This window comes from Electrophorus electricus, chromosome 21 (genome assembly GCF_041902795.1).
Source record: "Electrophorus electricus isolate QZ-2024a chromosome 21, ASM4190279v1, whole genome shotgun sequence".
NCBI lineage: Eukaryota > Metazoa > Chordata > Actinopteri > Gymnotiformes > Gymnotidae > Electrophorus > Electrophorus electricus.
The window spans coordinates 7,510,232-7,535,311 of record NC_137517.1 but is presented as its reverse complement, the minus strand read 5'-3'; the positions used below and the strand labels follow the sequence as shown (position 1 = coordinate 7,535,311).

General features: G+C 41.5%; 1 long non-coding RNA gene across 1 annotated transcript; it reads left to right on the top strand.

The window, feature by feature from the left end:
* The first annotated feature begins 505 nt into the window (after positions 1-505).
* Positions 506-2,910, top strand: LOC145652783 (uncharacterized). Its single transcript, XR_014119016.1, has 3 exons — positions 506-612; positions 1,485-1,619; positions 2,707-2,910. It is a non-coding gene; the product is annotated as an uncharacterized LOC145652783 (long non-coding RNA).
* The last annotated feature ends 22,170 nt before the right edge of the window (positions 2,911-25,080 follow it).

The following is a 25,080-nucleotide window of genomic DNA, read 5'->3' as shown; positions in this document are numbered from 1 at the left end:
ATCATTCCTGTTTATATGTTTCCAGGGAACAAAACCACCCTAAATGAAGTCACATCTATGGTAGTCCAACAATTTGGCATCTGTTTGTTTATGGGCTGTCTAAATGTTCATTTTCTCACCTACTGTAAACAGAAGTGTGTACTCTGTAGTTTCATTGCACTGAATTAATGGTAATTTTTTTTTGTGTGTGTGCTTTCTTTTTCTGAGATTCCCTGCATAGACAATTAATCTATTCCACATAGGTGTCCAACCTCCAGTCCCTCATCTGTATATATAAATGAGTGCAAATGGTAGGAAGAGTGTGAATATTTTACAGAGAGCCGTCAGTTTCCGTGGTCCTCTGTGGAGTGGGTGGTTCAGTGTGGCACACCGTTAATTGTGGAGGTGTTTTATCCATCAGCGTGAATTATTCAGGGGGATGGTTAATAGCTATCCCAGATCCAGGAGGCTTCAGGAAAGAAGACAAAGCCTGCTGGAGAGAGAGGCATCATTACCCCCGCCTCTGATCTGAGGCTGCCTCGGCTTCCCTCAGTCTCCAGGGCCTCCTGTGTTGCTCTCGAGACCAGGAAACAAACAAACTGCCAACCAGGAAGTCATAAATCTAGAGTGAAGGTAAGAGGGCTGGCGAGTAACAACCTGCACAGGCTTTCAACAGGAAAACGCAGAACAGCAGGGCTGATTGGCCGAGACCACTCCAACTTGTTTATCTGAGTCCTTTTAACGGTCATACTTCTATATTTCATACTTCTATATTTTAAATCTCCTTATTTAGTCATAAAAGTAAATACTAAATGACACAGATGTTAGTGTTTAATTTTCAGTGGGTAATGTGTGTATGATGAAGTGCAGGATATGATAAGGAAGGATCCCTCTCAGTGCACAGGCTATGCATCATTTACAACTATTTTGCAGCACACACTCACAAACTCAAAGAGCTCAATGGTTATATGCGAAACACATCATAACGCAAGCATCTCTGCTTAAAGTGATAAACAGAAGTCTGTCACTATGCCCTTGGTGTCTTAACATTCTTCACTGCCCCTTCAAAACGCACTTCAAAATTTTTATTCCTTTTACGAATGTTTAGCAGAACTCTGATTTTATCCTTTCATTTTTTTAAGTCTTCAAATATATTCATAGTCAAGGTTTTCAGGTCTGTCAGATATATCATTGTGTTGGAGTAAAGCGGAACATCTGAATTCTTTGATGCACATTACCATTCCAGGAAAAGTAGTACATTCAAATATTTTATGGACCAGTTGTTTAATTTAAGGCTTCTGCTTTAAACAGACTTGAAAATAAGGCTGGTAAGATTTCCTTAAATTATCCGATGTGTTCACTTGGCTCGACTGTCCTTTTTTAAAATTCTTTTGGCATGGACTTAGGGCATTGATACTTGACTTCCATACAATCCATGAAGTCAAAATGCCGCATGTAGAACAAACAAAATGGGTCAACATTCTCTCATTGGTTTTCCTTAACAGATATTCTGGACTGGTGGCTTCAAACCTGTCTTTACCGTGATGAGACCTTTCAAATGATGATCTATGAGTCCAAAGAACAAAAGCCTCTACTTCAATGACAAGACCCAAGTGCATCAGCCGGTCCCCTCTTTTCAAGTAATTCCAGCCATGGCTATTCAGGGTTTGCCCTGTGGCTACAGAGAGCACTCTATTCTCCAGAAATAGTCATAGCTCATCTTTCACCAGAGCTCAGGTTGGCTTATTGAGATGAGGGGGAGGGTGTGGCAGTGTAGGGGGAGGGGGATGCTGCTCATTTGAATTTCTGTCTCTATCATGAGTTAAGTGATTATGATGCTGAGCTAATATTGAAGTTTGGTGCTGCTTGGTGTTTTGCTGCTCCAGAGCCCCTGACATGCATCAGTGACATGAGACATGTCACCAGACATCCTTTCAGACAAGGAAGGCTGTCAGGGATGGCTCATATTTGCACTTTAACATTTTACTCCATCCTCAACAAAAGGTGATTATGAACGTCAAAGGCAACTTTTATTTGAGATACTTTTTCCTATCCATATACAGAGCCCTAACAAGTATACTGTAATTAATATACAGGATGAATATGTTTTTCATGTAGTTGACAGCTACACGCTACATGGATACACAGATAAAACTCCGAGTGAGCTGTCTTTGTCAACAAGAAACTTGTCTTCTCCTAGCTTAGCAGCTGCAGTTGGCGGCCACCTTAACAGACTGCAGAAAGGTTTCAAAGCTCTCCGAAGGTACAAGGATGCTAGGCAGTCTTCCTCTTAATGTTGTCCACAAATCACTTGAAGCTCTCATGCATGGATGTCCTGGACAACTCCAGAACAATAAATCTGAGCAAATTATCCATGAACCCAAATTCCACATAATGAAATCTACTTTCAGAGATATTCTTGTGCATTCTTGCGGTGGCTTGGGAGTTGCCAGCTGCTAACTTCTGACTCCCAAAACTGACCCGAGATCAGGACATAATTAACATAATCTAATTCTCATTGTCTTGCTGCTTATTACAAGTCATTTTAACCAACCCTGTTTTTTCACAAGAAAACATTTTCTATGCTTAAATTGTTTATATATTATAGATTTTACAGAATGCCTCTATTACCTGCACATCAGTATTAAACTTGCAGTACTGTCGTGCCACTTGATTGAGATTCCCTCAGTCAGAATTCTAATAGACTTGTTTTGTTTCATTTCAAAGATCTTTCCAGTGCTGCCCAGGAGACTGCTACAGAAAGAATCCAATGACCCATAATAGATGCCATTTGCGTAGCCTCCTGTCTAATTGTTCTCCAATGGATATGATAAAATTAGAATCCCATTTTGATTGCATGCTTGCCATTTTGAATTGAATAGGAAAATCATTGTGTGTTGGAGATGCCTGTAAATCTTGTGCACAACCCACTCATGCCTCTATCTTCTTTAAAAAATAAAACACGTTTGGAAAGCACTGGTTTCCTATCATGTGAGAAAAGGCATTTTTATAAATGGCTGATAAAAGCATGGCAGTCATCTCCCCATGACATATTTGTTCTTTAACAACAAATCATGAGCTCCTGATGCCTGGCACCTGAATACAGAACAATGGAGAGATGAGGGTGAGATTGTCTTCATTAGGCACATTAATATTCATTGAAAGTAGAAAATCTGACACCAGAGAGGACTTGGTAACCTTTTCTCATATTAGATTTTTTTTCCCCTCCTATTCCTTAACACAATTAAAGTCCGGCAATGACTTAATTAATGCTGCTTTCTGTCAGGCGCTTTAAAGAACTGTCAATTTGGCCCAGGTCTGCCTGTCAGGAAGGAAGAAAGACAGTCATCCCACTCTGCTAGGAGACAGGCGCAATCACAGTGCCGGAGAAAGTCAAATTCCCAGACACCTTGCCAAATTGATTCTTTTAAGGGTTTTCTTGTAGATTATCCTTTTTTTTAAATATACTTTCTCTATCCTCTCCTGAATTGCAGGATAAATGCAAATCCTGTGTAGATTTTGGTATGTTTTCCTTTTCCTTTCAATATGAACGTCTGGTTCAGATCATTCTTATGTGTCTTTGTTATTACTGGAAGGGACGAGACATATTTTAGCTGCCAAAGTATAATTTATATATGTATATACAGCACACACTTTATAAGAAGAAATTATCGTTCATTAGAAGCATTATGTATATAGTTCATGACTATGTCCTTTCTTATACCATTCATAATTAGCTGTCCTCAGTCTCTTCATCAGTGGTCAATTTCTGATCATAAACATTGCTAGTTTTCAGTTGCCAGACAACTCTCAACCCAGCAGTGACACTGATTTGTACAAAACCTCCAGTATGGCTGTTGTGTCTGACACACTCAGGCCAGTGCAACACAATGGTCCTGCGGTCTAAACGTGACCAATGATATATGAGGTAGTGGGTAGCTGACAAATTGTGCATGTCAACAAATCTGTGTAGGTATAGGTGGTCTATATCTAGATAGATAGATAGATAGATAGATAGATAGATAGATAGATAGATAGATAGATAGATAGACAGACAGACATAAACTAAGATTAGTGGATGACTGGCAGTCTCAAACAAACACTGAATGCTGACAGACTTCTAGTTTTTGTAGGATGTCACTACAAAGAAATCAGAGAGATATACACACCAATTTCCTCAAGAGTTGTGCTGTCATCGAGTGAAAGCTGCAAGCTGTCCAAACAAGATGACAGCTGAAATCGCTTCTGCTAATGACTGATTTCCCTCTCACGCGCGTTTTTGATCAAAAAATAACTTGTGCTCATCAAGTGCCAGTGGCTTGAATTGTGGTAATGGCTGCCTAGACATGGAGAGCCTGCTCTGAAATGGGATCTAATAACACTGGAGCAATAGCGATTTCATGTTCTCCGGCAAATCTTTACCTGACGGCTTCTAGCATTGTTTTAGCCTCATGTCTTTACAAGTGTCTAGCTTCGCTGTACCCAGGGTCTCAGGAGTGTTTGTGGAAACTCAAATATTCAAACATTTGCAAAGTTCTAATAGAGGAAACATAATACTGTATGGTCAGAGAATTATGCACTTATATTTGCTTATTTCTCATTATGGTAAATCATATAACTGTTCCATTAATACATCAATAAAATGCAGCTTAATAGTATACTGGGTGTAGGTATATACATAGTATACACATTACAAGTGTACATGGCACAGATTACTTTACATTTACATTTACATATATAACTTTGTTTACTTCTTACTTCCAAAATAGCAACTCGTTGGTGTAACAAACAAAAACCTTTGGCAATTCAAACTTCTATTATAACAATTACAAGATAAATATAGCAGATTCCTGCAAATCACTGATGCTCAACAAAAACATTCACACAGCTGAGTGTACCATACAAACAGTAAGCTAAAAATATTTTAAAATGTCAGCAATGTGTTCCTTGTCATGCTGTCAGCGATTGTGGATTGAATATGATTTCTTGATCACATCTATTATAAGGTGTGAGGCTGGGGAATTGAAATGCCTCCCCTGTATTAATGAGCCAGTTCCACCATTATGCAGAAGAAGGTGTAATGCTTCTGTCAGGTGCATGGCTGGAAAAAACAGATTGAAACAGCAAAGGCTTTACTCTCGGTGCTGAATGCAAAACAATGGAGACTTCACGCAGTAATCACGTCATAGTAAGAAAAGAGGGACCTAATTGGAATTATACTAGTACAGGCAGTGAGCTCATTAAAAGCTTGAGCACTACCTCATGATAAACAGTCACTTTAAGGGACTGGCACTAATGTGATGAGGCGAAGGCTCTGTTTCTCACTCGCAGATGAACACATCTCCTGCTTAAGCTCCATAGTATCACTCCTTGATGCATTTGGGAGCAGAGGCCTAATTGCCATCAGAAATTTGTGGGATGCTAACAGAGCTTGTATCCCTCAGTGCTGGATCAGAAAGTGGACTGTCACTCACCTATAGAGTTATATTTTTAAAATGAGGCATTTAAAGGTGCAATACAAAGAATTTGATTTTGAACCTAACAAAAATACTAAGGCCATTAATATTAGTTAATGGAAGGTACAGCATGACATGCTGTATGACCCAATGCTATGCCGCTTATAAGCCCAAGTGGAAAAACAATACAAAACAGTAACACACCTTTAATGGCTTTCAAATCCACTGAAATGTATAACACATTTATGGGAGTAAAAAGTCATATTTTAAACATTTGATCATTTGGTCTCTCTTGCCAGATGTTAAATAAAGGTTAAATAAATGCATTTCCTGGTGACTCCATTATGTGTCTGTCTTTGTTTGTTGCAAACATTCACTGCTTACAGTAAAGGAAAGCCACACAGAGATCAACTTATGCAATGATTCCATCATGTTTACCACAGTCCTAATAAGACCTTATGTATGATATGGAGATTGACAATCACTATGGTAATGAGTGGAGCTAATATTCCCTAAGAGCAGCTAAAATGATTTCTTTCCTAACAATGTCTATTTAAAGCACATGTAGTTAAGCCAGCCATCTTGTATAATGGGCTATTTCATTGTTACATTATTTTAAATATGTCAAACCTTAGGGCCATTTGAAAGGTATGTCAATTACAGTGGAGTATTGGACATCTCATGTGTCAAAACAATGTGACGAGACCCGCCATCTTGTGCCTGGCTGCTTACAGTTGCCTTGCACCATTATAAGCAGGCCATGATGACACTCAGATACAGGAGTGACAGTCAGGCCAGCAATTGACTCATTCCGCTCATTGTTAAATTGATCTGTGCCAAAAATAACCCTTCATCCCCGCTCCTCTCCATCACACTTCATTACGTCGCACGAGGACAGAATCCTTTGCACCATTTTGCCTGTATTCAAATCTCTATAATACCATCTCATGTTTAAAGACTGGCCATAAATCCCATATCAGGTCTTAATGACCATAGCTGGCCGGCCGGTAATATGTCACTGTTCACAGGCGATCACCCGGTGGGGAATAGACCATGCCAGTCTTAGTAATTGCACACACAGAGAGATTTATATCGCCATTATGTTCACCCATGAGAAATAATTCAAACACTGAATAAAGTGCAAAATGTGCCAGTAACAAATCCCTAAACTTTCAGCAGGCATATTAGACTCATCTAATGCATTTTAGTCCACTGTATATGGATTGCACTGCATGAAAATGTCTACAGGTTTTTAAAAATGTTATCTCTGGGAGACAGGTCGGCGATCTCCCCTACGAGTAATCACTGACAGACAGATAAACAGTGTAAGGAAGACGAATAAAAAGGTAGAGTTGTAGCTAAGAGGCGATTTACTGTCAAACTCAGAATTACTCTCCTCTAGCTGAGGAAAAAGTATTGGGCAACATTTGTCTGCTCTTTGATCAGTGTGGGCGAGACGGTTGAACTCAAAAGCTGGTGATCATACCCTCGGCTCCATGGCTTTCTGATACTTTCCCGAGGCATTGAGATTACGTGATTGAAAGAGCTGCCTGTGCAGCTCCCTGAGTGTGCTCCTCTAGCTTTGTTGTTCAACCTCCCTGCGCTCTCCTGGGGGAGCCAGCAGGTGCCGGCTGACGCAGGTTTGATCACCTTGGTTGCGTGAGCGACTAGGTACGCACCTGAGACCGAAGGGAGAAACATGCTGTGAGAAGAGGCCTGTGTTTGACAGTCTAATGAATGGTCTCCCAGGGTTAGGCAGTCATGACATGACAATCTTTCAGAGCCAGTGGCCAGGCAAAAAGCAAAAACAAAAATAAAACAAAACAAAAAAACAAAGCAAAACAACAACAAATACAAGATGGCGAGGCCGTGGTGAACGGGAAATATATAAATGATTAAGACGTGTATAAACACCATGCTTCTTCAGATTAATGAATTCTCAGGAAGGGTAAAGAGTTTGCTCTCTCCCTGTCAGAGTAAGGTCAGAGGCGTGTTGTGCTGTGTGTTCGACAGGCTGAGGCTGGGGAACATCCAGCATGGAAGTGCCGTGACGCCTGCAACAGCCATCAAGAGCAGGTCAGTCATGCGGCCTGCTGTTCCTGCTCTGAGCACTCAGTGTTTTGTCCTTCTTCAGACCGACCGCCACCTCTCTCTCTCTCTCTCTCTTTCTCTCTCTCTCTCTCTCTCTCTCTCTCTCTCTCTCTCTCTCTCTCTCTCTCTTCCTCACTATCTCGCTGGACTCAGGGGGCTCACTCACCAGTGACAGGCCAGTCAGATCATACCCCTGCAATCAAATAGAGTTTTATTAGATCTGTCTTGCCGGGCCACCGCTACACTGCAAAAACATGTTTTGTTCTCTTTAACCTATTCCACCGGGGACACAAACCAACAGTGACACTGTCATTTGCGAGCAATGCAATAGGACTCCCTCGTGGTCCAAATGTCAGATTACACCACGCAGTACTAGTTATCCTCCCTAAATATAGCTCCTTGGGTATCAGGGGCTGTCGCAAGAAATTCATGGTTTCACACACATGCCCTTTACTGGGGCCCATGACACTGCCGCAAACCTCAAGAAGTTGCCAGGATAAAGCTAATTGTAAATTCATAACCATTTCCTAACTCACTGTGGGATCCAGGCAGAGAGAAAGGTACTTCACCTAGCCCCGTTTGATCTGCACATTAAATTACAAACTCAAATTTCTTTCAATGATCCACTTCTTGAATTGAAATGTGCTATAGAATTCACAGGGGAGCAAACCTTTCGTCTCGTTCAAGGTTCCACCAACATACTGATAGAAAGCTGATGGATAGATAGAGGATGATTTAGTCCCACATGAGATTACTGGCACCTCAACCTATAGGAAGATTTCTTTACATTTACTGATTCAGAGGTGATGTTTCTTTACACCCTGTAATTTTGATTGTCATCACATCTTATTGTACACAAAAACACTAATACTCAATCATCTGTCACTCTACTATAATTTTGTATCAGAGGCAGGAAGAGTATGAAGGCAGTAAAGAGAATTGAACGACTGTGTTGGGTAGGAGTGGGGGTATATCTCTTCCCATGGATCATTTATTTCAAGTCCTATCCAAAGGAGATAGCTTTTGTCGCACCACAAATACATGTGCAAGGCCATCTGTTGGCCTGGATAAGGATAAGCGCTGTACAGATGAGCCATGACAATTTCGATAATGGTATAGGGCTTTATTGTCCATCATTACACTGCAATTCATTCTGATGTTTAGTCTGTAGAACATAGTGTTGACACAAGTGTACTTACATTAAAAGCATCACATAGATAGGTACTGTGTAAAGTTTTGGGATGATGAATGGATGTATGATAAAGTGTATGCATCTGTCCACCGAGAATCCAACGTGTTTATAAAATAATGACCTCTACACATTACTTTAAAAATGACAAAAAAGTAAATTGTTTTCTTTTCTTAGTCAAAGGGATCAGCTTCACATGTCACATAGCTGTGATCCAAATATTTCCTAGTTGAACACTTGGAAGGCCACCAGAACACAACAAATCACATCTAACAGGCATGAGGTCCAGTCACTAGCAACTGTCTGGTAGTGAAAGGAAGTGCCTGCAATCTAAGGCCTCCTGTGTTGACCTTCAGCCTGCATGGGGGCTGCATAGCTTTCTTAAATGCCTGATGATGGGGGTAATTGTGTGAGTGGCTCTGTGAATGACAGGCTCAGAAACGCTTACAAAGGTGGACAAAGCGGCACAGTGACGAGGGCAGTCACAAACAGGCCTGTGAGGGGGAGCGATCAATTTATGCGATGAGAGCAATGCCTGGTTCTTCTAGAAGCATTGAACGACAATGTTCTCAGAATAGTGCATCCCATAGTACATCTGTGGATGAGGCCCCTGAATAATGCCTCATGCCACAATTATGTGCTAACTGTAAAGACAAAGTATGAAAGCTTTTTAAATTTATTTTCTAAACTATTCGTGCAAGATCTTAAAATGTAACTTTTTTTTTCATTTTGAATTTGCTATATACAAATAATAACGAGTAATAGACCTGGTTTAAATATTGAAAAACAAAAACTTTAGGCTTGTAACAGTTTACAGTATATTCCTCAAGGTGACCATGAAATATATGGCATATCTGCCTTCAGGCGAAGACTGAAAGCTTGCACTTTTCTAGACTATTCAACCAGCTATAAAATCTTGCTTGCTGTCTCACTCCTTCTAAAAGTGAAAAGACAATCTTTCCTAATAATTACCATGACTGGAATAGGACCCTTTATATGTTCTTGTGATCACCATGAACGTTTGGGAGGGCTAAAGTCCTCTTTTTCCTGTATTATTACTAATGTGAAATAATATGAAGCAGTGTATTTTTTTTTTCTTTTATCCATTTTATTTATTTATTTTTCAAACATCTAACCATGTAAATAATCAAAGGCCTGTCCAAACCCTCTGAGTAATTACCTCTGTGTGCTGACGGCTAAAGGCAGTTGGAAAATAACAGGCACCCAACAGGGAGATGTAGTGTAAATTTCATGAGTGACAAAGAAGATTAGTGGAGCGACATGGTGCGTGCTACGCTAACCTCTGTTGGGGGCCAGGATATGCAGAGAGGAAGGTGAACCAGGGGTTGCCATGGAAAGCAAATGTGTGGTCCTAGTCATTAGTTATAGGCAGAGTAGCTGTTGTACATTGTAATTCAAATAAGTAAGAAAAGAATCTTCTTCATAAATATTCAACTTATATTAAAATTTTGTAGATAAATAAAAAATGAAACAAGAAAAAGTCACAATGACTTGATGGGTTATCTAAAATTAAAAGCACACTGTACTTTAAATTTAAGAATGGTAGACAGAAAACCTTGCTTAAGCGTTGACTGGTAGTGATTCAGTCATTGGGTAACATCCATGCCTCAGTGCTGTAGCTAGATTGCTATTTCCCTCCACCATGTCTCTCTTGCACAGGCCTATTCAGTGAGGCCTCCACCCCGTCTTCTCACTCAGCCTCTGTCTGTTGTGCCATTGATACTCCTTTGTGTTGCTTTTCCAAAGACAGGCTTTGTTCACCATATAATTACGTGGGTATTTCTCTTCAATTGTGTTCGTGATGCATGTTTGCTATGCTCCAGTACTGCAGTACAGTTCTGTGTGCCATGAGGTCTGACTGAGAGATGAGGAACACAGCCATGTTCTCTCTCTCCGTCTCACAAACACACACACACACACACACACACACACACACACACACACACACACACACACACACACACACACACAGCGTACTGCTGAGCGGCGGAAGCCACTCAGAAAGCTCTCACTACATGTGAGAGAACTAATGTCATCGCTCGGGAACAGGAACAAGGTTGGCCAAGAGATGAGGGCTCGTGTAGATTTCTCCGTGGACATGTTCCGGAAACGCTCCAGTAGAGGTCCCGGCATGACATGTAGTGCGTGCAGTGGGCCACGTCGTGTTGCAAATCTCCCTGGCCATCTCCAGGCTCAGCTCACCATGCTCACTGTTCCAACAGGCTCCACGTCTGCTCACCGCGCGTCTCGTCAAGTGGCCGACATTCCGATTTAATCAACATCCACAGCTGCCAGATGAATTAGATCGCTTTCAAAAATGCGCCTGGTACACCATGTCCCTCACTTGTCATGGACCAACTCATGTCCTCATTTATTTATCCAACTCTGCTCCCTGTGGAGACACCTCTTAGCCTCTTGTGATACGTGGTGATCTCCATCTGGTTGCACTCCAGGTCCAACATCGAGTTTTATCAATAGCTGATGGTGGATGTGGAAATGAAAAGGTAAACATGCCTCAACTGGAATCGGTCTTTGATTCAGAATGAAGGGACATGTCTGGACTAGAGTGATACCCATATTGTGCCATAGATCAAATCTGTCTGTCTGCTTAAAAGAGGTGTGCAAATCATAAAGTTTCAAACAAAGAATTATGTTGCTTTGACAGCTCTGGCTTTACAATCACAGAAAAACAACCTTTAGGCACACTTTAGAAGGAGGGCTTCTCTTGAGCCTTCTTTAAATCCAGTGCAAAAATCTAGACACATAAAACAAGCGGGAATTATCTGCATAAACGGTGGAATTGTTTTCCCCTAGCGTATCACCTTTTCTCATGATCAGCTAAATTTGGATAATTCATGCAATGACTTATCACAAGATATCATTCTCTGCAATAAACTTTGCACACTCTTTGATCAAGTATGACGATAAGGACTTCAGCAACCGGGACTACTGGTTTCTGCATTTGAGTGGAATTGTGGCTACATTGCATGCTACAGTAAGCCGGAATCTAGCATGCCAAGATGCATGAACATTTTGAAAGGGATTGGACAGCTGCTGTTCATTTCAAAAGCATTTTCTCATTGCCGACAGCAAATCAACTAAATGGATGTCAGTCACTCCATTCTCCCTCACCAGAGAGAATGCTTTTCACTGAGCCTTGCAATTTCATTCCTCTGTTTCATTCATTTATCTACTATTTGCAATATGAGAAAATACTGCAGAGGTACATATAACCTTCAGATGTACACAATTTATAAGCATATGAGAGTTTCATATTAAACTGATTGGTCTGTCCTGCGGATGGGACGAATTATTTGAGAAGCAATGGAGCAAGTCTCTCTTGTGCAGTGCATGCTCCGAATGGACCACTTTCAGAATTAAATGTCAAATCCTTAATGCTTCCATTACAAAGCTGAAATATTTAGCCCATAAGCTCCCACTGTGATGCTGTTCATACGCAGCATCTTAGTACAATTTAGAGAGATCTACTTTTTGTTTGCTGGGTCACTGGGGAAGGCAAGGCTTCTTCTGCCTGTTTCTACTTCATGCCCTGTTATGAGAAGAAAAGTGAAAAATCCTCAAAATCTGTCTCCCCTGTCTTCAGCTCCTGCATAAATCTATTCCCTGATCCAGCCCTTGCAACAAGGTTACACAAAATGTTTCAATAGACCTAAAGAAAAAAAATGAAAAGGTGGGAAAAAACATAAGAGAGCAAGCAGTGAGAGCTCATTGCACATGAATTATGTGGAGCAGAGCAGGGCGGGCGGTGGTGCTGACGCTGAATGGGGATCCTGATTGAGACGTCCACTTCCAGCTCACTGGTTTGATATTTCCATCCCGGACAGCGAAGGAGATCCTGACAGTGGTGCTGCTCAGAGCCAGCTGTTGCCATGCTTCGGAGCGTCTGGAACGCGCAGCCAGCTCAAAGGATTGTTAGGACATTATTAAACAAGGTGACGTGCTGAAAGCACAGATTCAGCGATAGGGAATTGGGAATGCCGCAGCCCAACCACACCAGATGCAGCCACGTTAGATGCAGTCAACGTTTTAGCATGTATGCTAGACTACGAAGGGTTGGTGTGTGATTATTTAGATAGTACAAAGATGTGATTAACAATCTAAACCCACTTCTCACATCAGTATTGATAAGCAAAGACAATAACCTTATAGGTGTGGACCAAAATGGGTGAAAGGTTTGACACTGCAGTGTCAAACAATTTTCTGCATGGGGAATTTCCCAGAACAAATCTCCTCTCTACTGGAGCAAGATTTGGCTTTGTTTCTTAACGTGATTGTGAAAGCAATAACAGCCAGAATCAAGATTAGTAAGGAGGTCACCCACATATTCTTTCTGTTTTCTTACCTCACACAAAAGAAGACAAAAAATAACATGTGAATTAATTTTTTCCCCTAATCCCAGTTTAATGCTGAAGTTTAATGGCCTAATTAAAGGGCCCAGGACAGAAATACAGCGTGGGCTTTTGGTGTAGTCCTAGATTAAAAGGCCTTTTCTGTGAGAGAAAGCCTATATCCATTTCACTGTGGGTTATACTGTGTATCACTATGTATGTGACAAATAAACCAAACTTGAACTTCAATTGGTATTGCTGTAATCAAATGCAAAATGGCTCGCATATATAATGTTATGTACTTGTATAATTAGCTCAGGAAAATTTCATTTACACCTGCTAAATGTCTGTTGAAACTCAACATAATATGCGGATTGTACTTATTTCATATTTATGGATATTCACAGAATGATGGCTTAGATAAAATATATCAATAACAATTTTGACTGAATAAAATGCATCAAAATTTTAAACAACAGGCACTGCTCACGTTTTCCATCTAATTCTACTCAAAGTGATTTAACAACCAGTTTTAAGGTGATAAATGCTTGCATCCTCTGAACGGATATTAAATGTGCTTGTATGAGAAATTCATGCGCTTGAATGAGCTTGAATAAGAGATCCATTTCCATCCCTGCATTGACATCACATATGACCCTGCAAACCTAGCTTAATCTAACCAGCAAAAAAAAATAGCTTTTACCATTCATTGCGAATGTGGCACCTTCTCCTGCATGACCCCAGAAGAGCAACGTGCTAAATCATACCAGCAGCTGTGCAAGGCCTCTGACTTCCCTGAATAACTGCTCTCCTCACCTTCGTCACCGATCGGAATGGGGAGGGAGGAAAGAAAGGGATAAAAAACAATATCCGCTCGGAGGAGGCAAGCATTTATCTTTGAACTGAAAAGCCACATCCAAACATCTCCCTGAAAAGAGAGTAATAATGCTTAAAGGAGAAATGGAACTCGCGGTGCTGCTCACTCACCTAAGAAGCATCAGCTCTATAGTTTGTTTACCCGCGTGTGCACTTATGATTCCCAAGGGTGCCACAACCTGTGTCTAACTCACCCTCGGGGTCCCCGGGTTTTTCTCCCGACGAAATGAAATTTTATGGCATGCGAGATTAGCCGACACTAATGCAAGGTCAAAAATAATAGAATCAATAGGCAGGTCTGGCAATGTTAACATTTACAGAAAATTACAGACTGAAAAGCGCTGTCGAAAACAGAATGAAATGAGTCTCTGCTGAATTCATATTGATGTCCTTTCATTATTTCTTATAATTTGACTTTCTTTTGTATACCACGGAGGTCAGCGAGCGTGGTTTATCACCCTTTGTGGTGTTTGTGTATGTGAAAGATGGGTATGTGAAAGATGAAAGTGTGTGTGTGTGTGTGTGTGTGTGTGTGTGTGTGTGTGTATATATATATATATATATATACACACACACACACACACACACACACACACACACACACACATATATATGACAATTATGGAACAATTATGGAGAAGATGATTGATGAATAGTGCTGATGAAGTTCACAAAAGTATGATTATACAGAACAAAGATTACATCATTACATCAATGCGTCAAAGCTGAACAAAGCCTGCTAACATCACTGTAAACAAACTGCTTTGCTCCTAGTTTTATTGCCCCTCTGAACAATGTCAATATCAGTGATGCATGCGTGAGCGTAGTGGGCACAGCGTCTGCTCAAATCTATTGTCACTCTCGTCGTGAAAGGAAAATAACAGTTATGAATGGTTTTCTCAGCACTGCCATTGTCACATCAAGTGTTTTTATTGCTGTCATTATAGTTTAACATCGCACTGTTAATTCTGTTAATTAAAAAGCTGATTGCTTTTGCCAGTCTGTGATCTCCATTTGGTGGGTCCATATGGTAGAAGATTACTTGCTGTAAATTTCAATGAAGTCCTACCACAGCTCGGATACATATAATCAAGCAGTACAAGTACTGAAATTAAGTCTATAAACCTCAATTATCTTCTCTTGCATCTATTTTATACTGTACTTCCATTTACTTACTGTTTTGCTATAATACCAACTAAGGGTATAATTAATATTTTTAAACTGAGATCTCACAACCTTCGCAGTAGAGTGGAATATGTGGACAAAACCTGCTTGTTCATACAGTAAATAATCACTGAATCCAGAATCAGTATCACAAACAGAATCAGAACCAGAATCCTTTATTTGACATATGACACACTGGTACTAGGTATGTGCAGACAGCCCAGTATTTGTATCTGTGCCTGTATTTGTTGAGGCAGCAAAATTATTTGTATTTGCATTTGAATACAAGGGCAGCCATGTTGGAAAATGAGTTAGGGGTTCAGGACAGCAAATGAGCGGTCACTGCGACCCTGCTAACTATGGAGGTAAGTTAACTAGTAGACAATGGAGCTAACAATGGAGCTAGCTAGCTAAGGATCTTGTACCAACCCTAGTATGTACAGTATATATAGAATATTACGTTAAATGGGGATTGAAACTTAGTTCAAAGCTTAACCTCTGTACCAGACTTACTATGGATTGCATTATTTAACATCAGGCAAGATGCAAGATGCAAGCCTGACAGAACTTTTGACTGCATTACTCTCGTAATATTTTGCTGGCAAGCTGCTGAAACTGGGCACATTGTTTGCAATCTCCCAATCAGCAGAACAAGAGGCTTGTCTCATGTACATGAACCAGAATGCCATCCAGTCTGATGGCCTCTGATAGGATGGTTTTATTGGTGCCCTGAGGATCGGGAGTACGGAGACTATTTAAACACTGTGCTACCTGCCTGATATGCAATTCCATGACATACAAAGTATAGTTTATGTATAACTGACAACACATAAAGGGAGGTTCAAACCACAAAAGGAGACCAATTTCTCTATCAGGACATTGCACAAGGGGCCAGAAATAGCGAAGATAGCACACGAGATCACTAAACGTCAGCTTGGCCTGCAGTGAATGATAGCAACGATGCGCTTGGCTAATGAAGAACGGTTGTTATGTGAAGTGGTTGCATAGCTGCAAGGTGACTTATCAGCTCAGTTCAGGACAGACTGAGTAGGTGTCCATCTGGGAAACAGTGAGTGATGACAGAAGGCCTCATTTAAAATGTGTCTGTGTGTATGTGTGTGTTGGACTTATGCAAAATTTACCGCCCTGTACTTCCCATGGGAGGCTGTCTGTATTTGTACTTTGCATTCCTTACTGGAGAGATCTGGTGATGAGAACTAGGGTTAATCTGAAAACTGTTCCACTTCTCATGTCAGAGGAAACTCATTGCACCCAGACAACGATGAGAAAGTCTTAGCAACTCTGTGAAGTGCTTTTAGTGTGGGTTTTTTTTTTTTGCCACAGAAGTCTTGACTTCAGACATCAGACATTTTTACATGTGATGACTTGGACAAAATGACCTCATAAGGACCATCAGGACAGGTGGTTTTATTATATCAAGATGGAGGTTTAACACTTGGAGTTAATCTGTGTATGTCCTTTACAGAGCAGTAACTCTATGGAGTCCCCCAGGTAAATGAAACATAACCTTAGAGCCAGTAAAGCTGGCTTATATATGTTCCAGTACAGCCATCACTTTTACATTTCTAGATATATCACATACAGTATTACAATAGTGATGTATACTTTATGTATTCAGGATACATAAAAATCTGGATTTTTGGATGGGTTTGGATGGGTTGGATTTTAGGCCTGGATAAATTGGCTAGGTTCTCACAAAGATTTTGTAGAAACTGTCACAAGCTTAGACACTGGATTTTTTTACTCTGTTTTTCTTATGAATAAGGCCACACAAAAATCTCTGACATCCAACCCCACGACTAGCTGTAGCTTGAACTGTTCGTAACTTTTCATATGAGTTCGTTTGAATTCCTACGAGTTTGCAATTGTGAGATCCTACTGTGCCAGTCAAACCTGACCCAAACAACCCTTTGTAGACTCTAACAAATACTGAAGAGTCATTCATAAAAAAAGAAGTGTGTGTGTGTGTGTGGGGGGGGGGGCTCAGCACAAACACTGTTAAATCCAGCTTGTATGACATGGTGTTGCTCACTTGCTCCTGACAGGTGGTGATTTACACTTCTAATCCCTCTGCTGGCCTGCTGCCGTGGAGATCCTCTGCTGAACCCTGACCGCATGGACCATGGCACTCCACATTACCATGTTCGCCTCTCCCCAGCAACACAGCACTGTCACCACCGATGTTACCATGTCTGCCGCAACACAGCCTAGATACGGAGGCGTGTTTGACCCAGGAGAGAGAGAGTAGTGACCTACTTTAAGTGATTTCTCCATCTAGTCTTTCTTATATCTGCAGGCTGAAGGACACAGTAGACCTACCTACGCTAGTGTGTTTTACACTTTTGTTTGGTATAAACTTAAAACGGACCCCTTTACAAGATGGTCCTTTGGTTAGTTTTGGACCCAATTATACACTGTTTTGGGAAAATATTGTTTAAATATTAAATTAAGCCTAATCTATTCCTGGTAGTGACTGGTTTAGCAAGTAAATTAGAAAGGTGTGATTTGGCTCAGTGACAAATACATAAGAAAAAATTCCACAAACTTTAAAGGCAACCATGGGTAAAAAGGCTTTCAGATCATGGTAAATGTGGCTGTGGAAGAACTGTTTTGACATCAATAAGAAGATGACCCTTATGTCTCCAGACCCTTGCCATGTCCAGAGACAGAGTTCAGGTAGGAATATCCAGATGACAGATACAAAAGTAAAGCAAGCAGAGCCTGGGTCATACCACACCATGCAGCATTCCAGCTCCAAAACACATCTTCCCAGATCTTTGAAAGCTCTGACAAAGCTGGACTCTCTCTGTGCCAGTTAATATTCTCAAGCCAGACAAATGTCCCTGTTTACAGAAAGAAAAGGAGAGAAAGAGAGAGAGAGAGAGAGAGAGAGAGAGCGAGAGAGAGAGAGAGAGAGAGAGAGAGAGAACAAATATGAGAGAGCCTCTCATTTCTCCTTCTCTGGGTTTGACATCTATCAGTTCAGGAGTTTGAAACGAGTGTTGGGTTGTCTGCCATGCCATTCCCAAGCTAGACAAACAGAGATCTTGATGCCCAAGACGAGAAGAGTTCACACCCAGCATGTAAACATTTGTAGTGAAGCTCTGTTTAATGGTCTTGGTTTGCGTTTTGCTGTTCAGACTTCAGAAATAAGAAATATTTAAATGGTTTCTTTAAAAATCATAAAGTTCTGTTCATTTGTAAAAACCATGAGTGAAGTATTCCGCTGAGTAGGAAAAGAATGATGTTCAACTAGCAGGTGTTTTTAATCAGAGATGACGCCCTTTAAAAGCATGGACATTTCCCTGTGCTTGGTAACATTTACTTTGCTGGTAACATTTGTTTCCAGTGCTGGTGATTCACTATACCGCACCATTTAATCCTTCAAATAATTAGTTCTACTCTCTCTATCCTCTACTTAAGTATATATACAAAATAAACATTTAAACCCTTGTTCAACATGTCTTTTGTTGTTACCCATATGGCATTTGATCAGGCCACTAGAGTAATTCCCATTACCTCGACGACCAAATGAACACTCCTTTCCATAAACACATTACTCAGAAGCAGGCCATGCTCCCATATAAAACCCATACGATTTGATGCAATTCCACTTTTTAATTAAGCCTCAATGCCACATAAATCAGGGATCAGGATAATTAACAAAATAACAGAGGCTGATAATGTAGGGGCTAGTCTTAAATCTCAGCGGGCTTGGTGGCTTGGCGGTAATAAAGGGGGAATAATGGCGTGGCTGCTTGATATTTTGGTGGTGGAGGGGCAGGGGAAATAACACCTTTAACAGAGCGCCGCGCTCTTAATTTGTAGAGGCCGCCTCGTGCTGCTCTTCTCGGGAGGCAGGTCATTTATCATTTAGGCGGCCGTTATTTTTAATGAGTCTGTTATCATTCATTTTAGGGCATCCCACCTTTCCTTGACATGGATAGTATTTCTTTTTATATAGGACAAAGGATTTATGCCACGCTCTCTCTGTCTCTCCCTCTTTTCAGTGCTGCACTCTTCCTCTTTTTTTCCCGTTCTCCTTGTCTCACTTCCTCCCTCTCTCTCTCTCTCTCTCTCTCTCTCTCTCTCTCTCTCTCTCTCTCTCTCTCTCTCTCTCTCTCTCGGCTAGGAGCTGTCATGCCAGCTCTTTCGGGTGGCAGTCTGGGGGGTTACTAGGAATGCGTTTGCCATCCCCTACAACTGAGAGGCCAAGAGGGCTTTTCACGCAGAAATCACATGCTGCATGGATCTAACCGTGTGAACCTCAGCTGCTGAGCGTGGATGTGGTTATAGCAGCCAAGCATACAGGTGTGGCTGTTGTGCTGGGGCTTAATACAATATCTCTGCGCTTGATGTGGCCTGTCACGGAGCCTGCGCACTGTTGTGACGAGCCATGACATGTTTTGACAGTAGATGACAGCGAGTGGGCTGACACACTTGATTCTCACCCTGTGATGAGGGATCTTGAAGGAAAGAGTTAATCATCAAACTGTCTGAATGTCAGTTTTTTAATAAGGCTACAGATCTATGAAAGTAAAATGGAAGCCTTTAGTGTATGTCATCTACTGTATTTCTCTATGAGCTTTTGCTAATACATCTATTTCTGTTCATCTAAACTTATCACATCCACCTACACAATTTACATTCCTGCTGAAAAGACACACTCAGGTATAGGCTGAAGTATGTGCATGCTGGTTAGTGCTGGCGTGTGCTAGTTTGGCAGGTTACCCAGCATGGTCACCCAGCAAGGTTGTGCTAGATGACCTGCAAACCAGTATCCAAAGCACAGCATATACTGGGTTTGTTGGTAACCATGTCTATGCTGCATTTTCTAACATAGATAACACTTTAGTGAGATTATTAACTGTGCTCTTCAGAATGAGGTTATCAAGATTTGTGGTCTTATCAGCCTGGGGAAACCCACAGATTACTGTAAATGGCTTAAGCACCTTGACTGATAAAGTATAAAGTGTTAAAAATAACATATTTAAAGTTTTACATTACTGGGGCAGTGGCACTTGTTAAAGGAATACCATATGCTAAAGTGGCAAACAGTGACATCTGCCATTTTCATCATACTAATTCGTGCCTACTCACTGTCATTCATTGTTGTCAACAATATGATTACTGTTAGCATCGCCATGTTATTAGCATTTTAACTGATCTTTCAAGTGATTCACCTGCACAAAACGCAAAACTGTAACTAAAAAGACAACACATAACAAGAATAACACACCAAAACACAACATAGAAGAAATTCCTTTCTGGACAAGATTCCCAGTTGCTACTTTACAGATTTGTCCGTGAGATGTTCTCACCTGGCACCACAGTAGGTACAGCCTACTATAGCGCGTGCATGTGCACATGCTTGAGAATGCAAGCGCGATTTCGATGCTTTTCCTTTACATTTCTCTGGGCGTGCGTCACATATCCCGCTGCATGAATGATGCAGCGGAGGCTGATATTACGAGTTCTCTGCCCAACTCGGCGAGGAACGGGGCCACGTCAATGCTCGGAAATCTGCAGCAGAACAATGGCATGTCTTTAACGTGAATAGTGTGGGTGGCATGTCAGGATCGCGCTATTGATTTATGAGGCTTCTCCGCTTGTGCAGTGCGGCTCTGCGCAATATGTCCTTAGAGCTGCATCCTGTTGGGAGCACTGACCGACATGTGTTCCTGTGTTGGAGTGGGACGGCGCTCTGTTCTGGCCGGCTCTCAGTGGCGCTCGTCACGGCCATATGGAATACTGGCTCAGGGGAGCGGGGAGGTAAAGCTCTAATGAGCACGCGGATCTGAACTGCAGGCCCCCACATGACTGTTTTTATATTGTTAAGTAAAGTAACAAGCACATGCGGTCGCTCATGAATATAGGGTGCGGACCAAAATACATACGCGCACACACGCGCATTTAGCGCTCTCTCTCTCTCTCTCTCTCTCTCTCTCTCTCTCTCTCTCTCTCTCACACACACACACACACACACACACACACCATGATGCCCCCAAACCCATGCCAGCACGCCCACACACCCCGTGCGTGCCTCTCAGACAACACACACCTCCGCACACCCACCCTTGGCTCTGACACTGGAAGAGCTTTCCTGCTCTGCTCTGCGTACTAGCGTCAGGCTAGCACGTTTACGCCAAGCTCTTTCTGAAATACCTCAACATATTCGAGGGCATTTCTGTTCACCTACAGTGAAATTTATCAAGACATTTTGTGCAAACACAACTACACTGACAGATTAATATGTTAACATGCTGTCATCATCTTAAAACTGATGGAAAACATGGTCTAATTTAAGTTTAAGCAGTTAAAAAAAAAATACATACATCACATGGCAGCAGTCTGTACGTTGATTTCTTACCTCGGCTGCTCTCACTAATTCAGGCTGTTGTGGACAACATTTAAGCACTTTATAGCCTAGATATCAGTTAGGATATACAGCCAGATCCCAAAGTCCCCAGACAGGAAAGCCGCCCTTCATCTAAAGTTATTGCCAGCCTGCCCGGGGTAATACATCACAAATTCTGTAAGGACAATGCTAAGATGCTGAAAGCGAGTACAAATGCATCATAGTTGCACAGTGAGCATTTTGTTACAAATAATGTTGTCATCAATTTTCATCTTTTGTTTAAACATATTAGTCTTTTAGACAAGATAGGTCATATTTCAGCAGCTTGATAAATTCTCCCTTCTCGCCTTTTCACAGAATGTGCACTTAATTAATTACACAACCTTTAATTGGACAGATTATTCCTAATGGTTGTGCAGTGCTAAATGTACAAACTTGCAGTAGGCTCAGGAGTCATTATTTTAATGCCACGTTCTCAGCTAGTTGTAATCAGTATATTTCAAATAATTAATCAGTTTCACATTGTAAGAAATATATGCCCTAAAATAGATAAATTGCACACACATTTGTGCAGGGATAACTTTTTGCTTTTTTTCCCCTACCAATAATGTCCCCTTTACACTCTGATCTTGCAGATGTAGTGCTTTATTAAGGGCGGCTGTAATTTCTTTCTTTCTTTTTTTGTTGAGATTTTATGATATCTGCAGGCATTTGGGTGTTTAATTAGGGCGGTAATGTCCAGTGATGTACATGATGGATTTTTACGGAAGCCAACTTTAACTATCTGAGGCAATATCATAAATTATCACCTTGGCTGTAATGCTCGTGTGAGTTTGTTTAATTAGGATGTCCACTAGAGGAAGCGGCTGGGTGTTGCTGGGTTTGTGCAGGAAATGCCCAGTGCAGGAATGTAGAGTCTTAGATTTCCATTGGTTTCAGTGCAGAAGAATTTCCCTGAGTAATAATGAAACCCTTAAAACAGTAGGATCAGATGCAGTTGTTTTTCCCCATTGTTTAGTAATTGCTTTTGTTTTATTACTGAGTGCCACATTATGAGACCTGTTATCATGATCAGCCTGAAAACCCAAATACCAAAGACTCAAACAAACTCCAGCCCACACCCACACACACACACACACACACACACGCACACACAAACCAAATGTTTCTCAAACACAATCTCCACCACCACCACTACCACACAGCCTATACATAATCTAAAGAGTCATTACATGCACAGTGTTTCAAGATGTCGGTTCTTCCTTTCAAAGCTATGCCTCCATATAGTAAAACAATCTTAACCTTCTGTTGCGGCAAAAACAAAGCCAAAGAGCTTAACATGCATACAGGTCTAGAGTTCATGCCAGTTCACAATGGAGTAAAATCCTCAAAAACATCCAAAAAAGTTTTGATTGACACTAATAAATCCTGCCATACTGACCTATTTGAGTTCACTGGTGTAAAATATCCAGTTGATATCATTATCTGAAAATCAAGGCTACAAATCGATACATTACAAGTAGTTCACTTTTCTGTGTGCTTCAAATGATCCAGAAGTGCCAATATTTAGTGAATTTTAGTGACTGGCATTAAGAGAGTGCCCACAAGTGTAAAATGGAGAGGAGGCCTACAGGCCCAATGACCACAGTGAGCACGTGTGTCACTCTGTCCTCATTAACATGACTGATAATGTCATCTATCAGTCGTCTAATTGGCAACCAGGATCTACAGTGGATATTTTAACCAGGCCCACAAATCCATCACATCCACCATAGACGAGTGGATGGCACTTCATTACCACAAAGGCAACCAGGTAAAAGTCACATCCATTTGTAATGAAGGAGGGGGTGATTTCGCTCCTGTCCATTTTCATTATATAAAGTTCAATGCATATGCATGTATATTGTAATTATGTTGTTGAATATTCAAAGTTGCCTCAACCAGATTAAGCTTTTAAGACAAAAATGTCTGCACTGTAATTGAGTATGTGGTAACTAGATATGTAAAAAGTGCCAAGTAAATATTACTTACTGTACTGTAGTTGGTTTAATGCAATCTGAAAGATTTATGTAGTGTTGAAGTGGATTACGAACACCTGAAATGAATTATTTCTTTTTAATAAACTGTGGAGGCCAGTGACAGTGGATCCATGTCAGACAGGACAGTCGCTTTAGTGCCTTTTTTCTTGGCAAGGCAAAACTGCTACTTCATTGTCCCTTGTCCACTCAAATATAAAATATTCACTAAAATGCACAAATGTGCATATTTAGTAATTCTCATGTCAGCAATCATCACCCCACCCCCACCGCAGCAATGAATCTTCACCCTTTCCCTCCTTTCGCCTGTTTTCTCACTCGTCCTTCGCGTTTATTGCTTTGTACAGCAAAGCACCATTACTGATCCCTTCCCAAGCACAAACTAAAAATCTATCCCGTTGTCATTCGCAGCGCTGTGCCATCTATCATCTGGGGGAGGGGAAGGGGCTTTGGCAGCGTCTCTGTGCCAGAGAGGAGGCACTGGAACAGGAGGCAGAGTCAAGGACTTTCACGCGTAACAAAAAACTTGTCACAATTATTTATGGCTCTAGCTGAGGCACATAATAGGACACATCAAACTGCTGTTTTTTTTCCCCTCTTTTTCCGTCCAGCAGCCCCCCATACCCCCACTCCCACCCCGTGCGGTGATGAGCGCCCTCACATCGCTGGCTCCCTTGTCGAAGTGGGTCACAGGCATCTCTTGCCTTACACATACAATTTCCAAGACAATGGCGGAGCACTTGGGGAAGTGACAGTGACAAATATGAGAGGCCCCACGGAAAGCCGGGCAGCCTGTTACATGAGTGATTGCGCCAATAATCATGCAGGGCCGTCACGTGGCCCCAGGGCAGGGGAGAGCGAGGGAGAGAGCGAAGGGGAGAGAGAGAGAGAGAGAGAGAGAGAGAGAGAGAGAGAGAGAGAGAGAGAGAGAGAGAGAGAGAGAAAACAAGGAACACAGAGAGACAGAGAAAGAAAGGCAGAGACAGAAAGAGATCTATGCAGACAGAGAGAAAGGCAGATAGACTGATAGACATAGATACATAGCTAGCTAGCTAGCTAGCTAGATAGATAGATAGATAGATAGATAGATAGATAGATAGATAGATAGATAGATAGATAGATAGATAGATAGATAGATAGATAGATAGATAGATAGATAGAGAGGGGGAGAAAGAGAGAGGGCCATCAGAGGAGGGAGGTGCTTAGATGGAGGGAGGAATGAAATGCATGAATGAGAGACGGAGAGAGAGAATGCGTGTAGGTATGAAACACTGCATATGAGCCATGAGAGTGAGCTTGCTCATGAGAATGTGAGTGGTAGGGCATGTGCGTGTGCGCATGGAGAATGGGCACTCCAAGGGGGGGGGGGGGGGGGGGCTCTCTGGGCCATAAGCCTGCGTGGAGCGCTGGATAACAGGTCCTGGCAAATCATTTTTTATTCCCTTATCATCCATCTGCGACTTCCTTCCCCTCAGATGAGGCGCTGCTAAATGACTGTCACTCGGCGCCACGCTCTGCTATGTTCCGCCGCGGCTCCCAT